The following is a 6,592-nucleotide window of genomic DNA, read 5'->3' as shown; positions in this document are numbered from 1 at the left end:
ACAGTCACCCACCCAAAACCCCATAGAGACTGTGTCTGTCCCCCGACCACCTAAATTATTTAAAGAAATAAAAACAAGAGGAGTTCAACATAAAAATCTAATAAAAATTAAAACTAACTCCTCAGTAGCACAAAATAAGAGAATGAAATGTGGGCTGTTAAATATCAGGTCTCTGTCCTCTAAAGCTGTTTTAGTGAATGAATTAATATCAGATTATGATATTGATTTACTTTGTCTTACTGAGACCTGGTTGTCCCACGAGGAGTATGTTAGCCTAAATGAATCCACCCCCCCCAGTCATATTAATACTCACATTCCTCGAGGCACAGGCCGAGGAGGTGGAGTAGCAGCCATATATGATTCGAGCGTTTTCAATGGACCCTAAACCTAAACTAAATTATAATTCATTTGAAAGCCTTGTTCTTAGTCTTTCTCACCCAAACTGGAAAACACTGCAGCCAGTTCTATTTGTTATAGTGTACCGCGCTCCTGGACCGTACTCTGATTTTATATCTGAATTCTCAGAGTTTTTATCAAGTTTAGTCCTTAAATCAGATAAAGTAATTATTGTAGGTGATTTTAATATTCATGTGGATGTTAACAATGACAGCCTTAGTAATGCATTTATATCATTAATAGACTCAATTGGCTTCTGTCAGAGTGTAAATAAACCAACTCATTGTTTTAATCACACTCTTGACCTCGTGCTACCATATGGCATTGATATTGTCTTCCCACATAATCCTTTCCTATCTGACCATTATTTAATAACTTTTGAATTCATACTATTAGATTATAAGCCATTAGGCAAAACTTCCTACAGCAGATGTCTATCTGACAGTGCTGTAGCTAAATTTAAGGAGGAGATTCCTTCAGTGTTTAATTCAATGCCATGTCTGAATTTAACATAGTCCTATAACGACTTTAGTCCCTCTGAAATTGATAATCTTGTCGATAGTGCTACAGGCTCACTACGATCAACATTAGACTCTATCGCTCCTATAAAAAGGAAATTATTAAAACATAGGAGACTAGCACCTTGGTATAACCACCAAACCCGCCAGTTAAAACAAATAGCTAGGAAATCTGAAAGGAAATGGCGCTCTTCCAAATTATCAGAATATCGCTCAATTTGGCAAGATAATCTTAAAATTTATAGAAAGGCCCTCCGTAATGCCAGAGGAGCCTATTACTCAGCACTAATAGAAGAAAATAAGAACAACCCTAGGTTCCTCTTCAGCACTGTAGCCAGGCTGACGGAGAGTCACAGCTCTATTGAGCCACATATCCCCATAAACTTAAGTAGCAAGGACTTTATGAGCTTCTTCTATAATAAAATTATTACTATTAGAGAAAAAATTAATAACCAACTGCCATCAACAGTTATCAGTGGCTCTCCAAGTTCAGGGACTTCTGTCAATGTAAACTTAGATATATATTTAGACTGTTTTTCTGCTATCGATCTTCATCAGTTAACTTCAATCATTTCTTCATCGAAGCCATCAACCTGTCTATTAGACCCGATCCCAACTAGACTGCTTAAAGAAGTTGTTCCCTTAATTGGCACTTCTTCACTGGATATGATTAATCTCTCTTTATTATCAGGATATGTACCACAGTCCTTTAAAGTAGCTGTAATTAAACCCCTTCTTAAAAAGCCCACTCTTGACCCAGGGGTTTTAGCTAACTATAGACCAATCTCTAACCTCCCCTTCCTCTCTAAGATTCTGGAGAAAGTAGTCGCCAAAGAGTTGTGTGACTTTCTACATAACAATAGTTTATTTGAGGATTTTCAATCAGGATTTATGACCTTCTGATTGCTTCTGACAATGGACTTGTATTATTAGATCTTAGTGCTGCATTTGACACCATTGACCATAATATTCTTTTGGAGAGACTTGAGCATCAAATTGGCATTAAAGGAAGCGCACTAAGCTGGTTTAAGTCATATTTATCAGATCGTTCGCAGTTTGTACATGTTAACGATGAATCTTCAATAAATACTACAGTTAGTCATGGAGTTCCGCAAGGTTCTGTACTTGGACCAGTACTATTTACTTTATATATGCTCCCTTTAGGCAACATTATTAGGAATCACTCCATTAACTTTCACTGTTATGCAGATGATACGCAGTTATATCTATCAATCAAGCCCGATGAAATTAATCAATTATCTAAATTACAAACATGTCTTAAGGACATAAAATCCTGGATGACCTGCAATTTTCTTATGTTAAACTCAGAAAAAAACAAAATTGTTGTTCTTTGCCCCAAAAACCTTAGAGACTCACTGTCTAAAGATATAGTTACTTTAGATGGCATTACCTTGGCCTCTAGCACCACTGTCAGGAATCTTGGAGTTATCTTTGATCAGGATTTGTCATTTAACTCCCACATAAAGCAGACCTCTAGGACTGCCTTCTTTTATTTACGTAATATTAGAAAAATTAGACACATCCTATCACAGACAGATGCAGAAAAACTAATCCATGCATTTCTTACTTCAAGGCTGGATTACTGCAACTCTTTATTATCAGGTTGCCCCAATAAGTCCATTAAAACGCTCCAATTAATTCAGAACGCTGCAGCACGAGTACTGACAGGAACTAGAAAACGAGATCACATCTCTCCTGTACTAGCTTCTCTGCACTGGCTCCCTGTAAAATGTAGAATAGAATTTAAAATCCTCCTCCTCACCTATAAAGCTCTTCATGGTCAGGCTCCTTCATATCTTAAAGAGCTCATAGTACCCTATTACCCCTCTAGAACACTACGTTCTTTGAATACTGGGCTACTTGTGGTTCCTATAGTCTCTAAAAGTAGAACAGGAGCCAGAGCCTTCAGTTACCAAGCTCCTCTCCTGTGGAACCAGCTTCCAGTTGTGGTTCTGGAGGCAGACACCCTCACCACATTCAAGAGTAGGCTTAAGACATTCCTCTTTGATAGAGCTTATAGTTAGGGCTGGATCAGGTGAGTCCTGAACCATCCCTTAGTTATGCTGCTATAGGCCTAGACTATCGGGGGATTTCCCATGGTGCACTGAGCTCCTCTTTTCCTCTCTCTTTCTGCACTCATTCATGTCCCATTAATGCATGTTACTAACTTCACTTCTTCCCCGGAGTTCTTGTGCTTTCTCGTCTCGCAGGTTCTTGTTGATCCTGGTGGAGCCTCCTGCCATGGTCCTGCTAGATTGCCATTGCCAATACTGTTGTTGCTGTGCACCTGTCTGTCTGTCTGTCTCTCGCTCTCTCTGTCTCTCTCTCTCTCTCTCTCACCCCAACTGGTCGAGACAGACGTCCACCCACCTAGAGCCGAAGGATCTGTCCTAGGTTTCTGCCTTTTAACAGGCAGTTTTTCCTTGCCCTTGTCGCCAAGTGCTTGCTCATGGTGGTAGTGTTGGGTCTCTGTAATTAATGTTTTAAAGAGTTCGGTCTAGACCTGCTCTATTTGAAAAGTGTCCTGAGATAACTTCTGTTATGAATTGGCGCTATACAAATAAAACTGAATTGAATTGAATTGAATTGATGATGATGAACATGACAACAGCAATGATGGGGGACAATGATAATCAACAATGTTGCTAATAATGAAAATAGTAACTCATAATTAATAATGAATAACGTTACTCATAATCAATAATGCTGCTAATAATGGAAAATGGACCTGTACTTGTATAGCTTTTACACTACGTGCCACATTCACCCTTTCACACACAGTGATGGCAAAGTCCATTGAACAGAAACTAACACATTCACACACCGATGCACATCGGGAGCAATTTGGGGTTCAGTATCTTGCTCAAGGATACTTTGACATTTGGCAGGAGGAGCCGTGGATCGAACCAACAGCCTTCCGATTGGTGGACGACCTGCTCTGAGCCACAACTGCCCCCCATCAATAATGTTCCTAATAATCAATAATGTTACTAATACTCTGATGTCACTAATCATCAATAATCTCTTCCCCCATTCAGTGAACGTGTGTGACGAGGAGCGTTTGATTTGTCAGAACGGAGGAACTTGCGTCGACTTCCAGCGCTGCATTTGTCCAGACAACTTCACAGGTAAACACACACCTGGATGATGTCACAGCTCAGGTGATGTCACAGCTCAGGTGTCTGATGATGTCATGTGTTCAGGTTCGTTGTGTGAGCAGAGCGTCTGTCTAAAGAAGAACGGTTGCTTCGACAACGCTGAGGGCTCCGCCTCCTCTCTGACCTCACACCTTTACCTGCTGACCCTCAGTCTGATCTCTGCCACCCTCTGCTGACCACGCCTACCAACCTGGGCCACGCCCACCACTGATGATATCGCTGAGATTTTGTTTATTGTTTATTTTTATACCGTTGGATAAGGATATGACATCATATTCTATACATCTGTGAGGATGTTTCCTGTGATGCATTCGATCGCTGCAGCAAGACGCCAGTTACTTCCTGTCACGTGGCTGATCGTGTGTTCCCTGCTCAGGTATCAGTTATTGATCACTGCAGGCTCTCAGTACTATGTACAGTACAGTATGTAGTACTGTATGTAGTACTATATACAGTACTACATCATTTCTACGGGCCACTGTGATTGACTGCAAGATCGATGACTTCAGGTCTGTTTTATTGTTGTTGTTGTTTTCATTTTTGTATTAATTATTTACCTGCTGGGTCTGATGTAAACATTTCTCAGGATTGAAAAAACACTTCCTGTTTAAGAGTTGCCTAGCAATGCAAACATGTCACAATATTTAAACCTGATATTGTTGGTGTGTGTCTGCGGAGTTCTAAATAATAATAATAACAATAACAATAATAGTAATAATATCCTGTATATGTGGTAAATAATAACAGTGTTTACTGTTGGTTGTTTGTGATGTGCTTGAAGACTTCCTGGTTTCACCTTTACTGGATGTAAAAACATTGTGAGTCTCTTGCTCTCTGATTGGCTGATCTGACTGTCAATCATCAGCCTCAGGACAACGCCAGAGAACTCATCACACTGCTGCATTCTGATTGGTCAGCGCTCACGCGAAAGTCACTGATCCTAGTGACAGACAGTTCCCATGGAGACAGACTGTCATGTTGTGTTGAACTTTGCATTTTTTATTGTTTGTTTGTTTGAAAGTGAAAATGTTAAAGGTCAGTGAACTTCAAGATGGAAATAAAACTCACCAATACGTCTGTAGCACATCTCGCTACCACCAAGGTTTCTCTCAGCACACAACACAACAACAGAGGTCAATAAACAATTGTCAGCCACACACACTATTAATACACAACTTAGGTCTGCTCCGGTTGTGTCTTCTGTTGTGTGTCGTCCTCCAGGTCCAGTTCACACCTGCCTTCAGAGAGGTGAGTGTGATTACTCAATGAGGACCAGCTGAGGTCATCAACTCACCTGGAGCTGCTCTCACAATCCTTCCCCACACCTTTCTCTCTTTCCTGCAGCTGGACTCTCTCGCTCTCTCTCTCAATAAATCCTTAATTCATCAACGTAGATGATAAAAACAGCAGTTTCAGTCGGAGCAGACCAGCTATGGAAACAAACCACAGAGAGGCTGCGATACAACCCAGGCAGAGGGAGAGAGACACCATGTGACTCTTTGTATAAACAATATAATGTTTAATATCTCATACTCCCAGAAGATAATAAGACGATGTACAAGAGGCATCATTGCGGAAAAAAATTCTCAGCTTTTATTTATATTTGAACAAAAAGTGGCATGTCCAAAATTATACCTTACCTTCTCAGTAATGAATAGAAAAGCCTTTATTGGCTATTACAGCAATCAAACGCTTCCTATAATTGCTGACCAGCTTCAGTCTCCACTGGTATTTTTGCCCATTCATCTTTACCGATGAGCTCCAACTCTTTCAGGTTGGAGGGTCCCTGATCTTTTAGCTCCCTCCACAGATTCTCAATTGGATTCAAGTCAGGACTCTGGCTGGCCACTGCAAAACGTTAATGTGTTTGTCCGCAAACTATTTCTTCACCACTGTTGCTGTGTGTTTTGGGTCGTTGTCGTGCTGAAATGTCCACTGGTGCCCAAAGCCAAGTTTCTCTGCAGACTGCCTGATGTTGTTGTTGACAATCTTGATGTATTGCTCTTTTTTCATGGTGCCGTTTACTGTGATTAGGTTCCCTGGTCCACTGGCTGAAAAACACCCCCAAAGCATTAGGTTCCCACCACCATGTTTGACAGTGGGGATGTTGTTCTTAGGGTTGAAGGCTTCTCCTTTTTTACGTCAAATGAATCATTGTGGCCAAACAATTCAATTTTTGTTTCATCTGACCATAAAACAGAAGACCAGAAGTCTTCTTCTTTGTCCAGATGAGCATTTGCAAAGGCCAAGTGGGCTTTTGTGTGCCTTATCTGGAGAAGTGGCGTCCTTCTTGGTCTGCGTCTGTGGAACCCAGCACTGTGCAGTGTCCGTTGGACTGTCTGCCTTGAGATGTTGCCACCAGCAGAGCCCAGATTCACCAGGATGGCCTTGGTGGTGATCCTTGGATTCTTTTTCACCTCTCTCACTATCCTCCTGGCCAGCACAGGTGTCACTTTTGGCTTCCAACCACATCCTCTGAGATTTCCCACAGTGCAGAAT

General features: G+C 41.0%; 1 long non-coding RNA gene across 1 annotated transcript in view; it reads left to right on the top strand.

The window, feature by feature from the left end:
* Positions 1-3,929: 3,929 nt before the first annotated feature.
* The window catches only part of LOC127360279 (uncharacterized), a 3,042-nt gene continuing 379 nt past the window's right edge, over positions 3,930-6,592 (top strand). The window contains exons 1-2 of the long non-coding RNA XR_007883422.1: positions 3,930-4,063; positions 4,139-6,592. The exon at positions 4,139-6,592 is cut by the window's right edge and continues 379 nt beyond it. This is a non-coding gene — a long non-coding RNA (uncharacterized LOC127360279). The remainder of the gene's footprint in view (positions 4,064-4,138) is intronic.

Source organism: Dicentrarchus labrax, unplaced genomic scaffold (assembly GCF_905237075.1).
Source record: "Dicentrarchus labrax unplaced genomic scaffold, dlabrax2021, whole genome shotgun sequence".
Classification (NCBI taxonomy): Eukaryota; Metazoa; Chordata; class Actinopteri; family Moronidae; genus Dicentrarchus; species Dicentrarchus labrax.
Note: the sequence above shows the minus strand (reverse complement) of the source record. Positions and strands in the feature narration are given on the sequence as shown.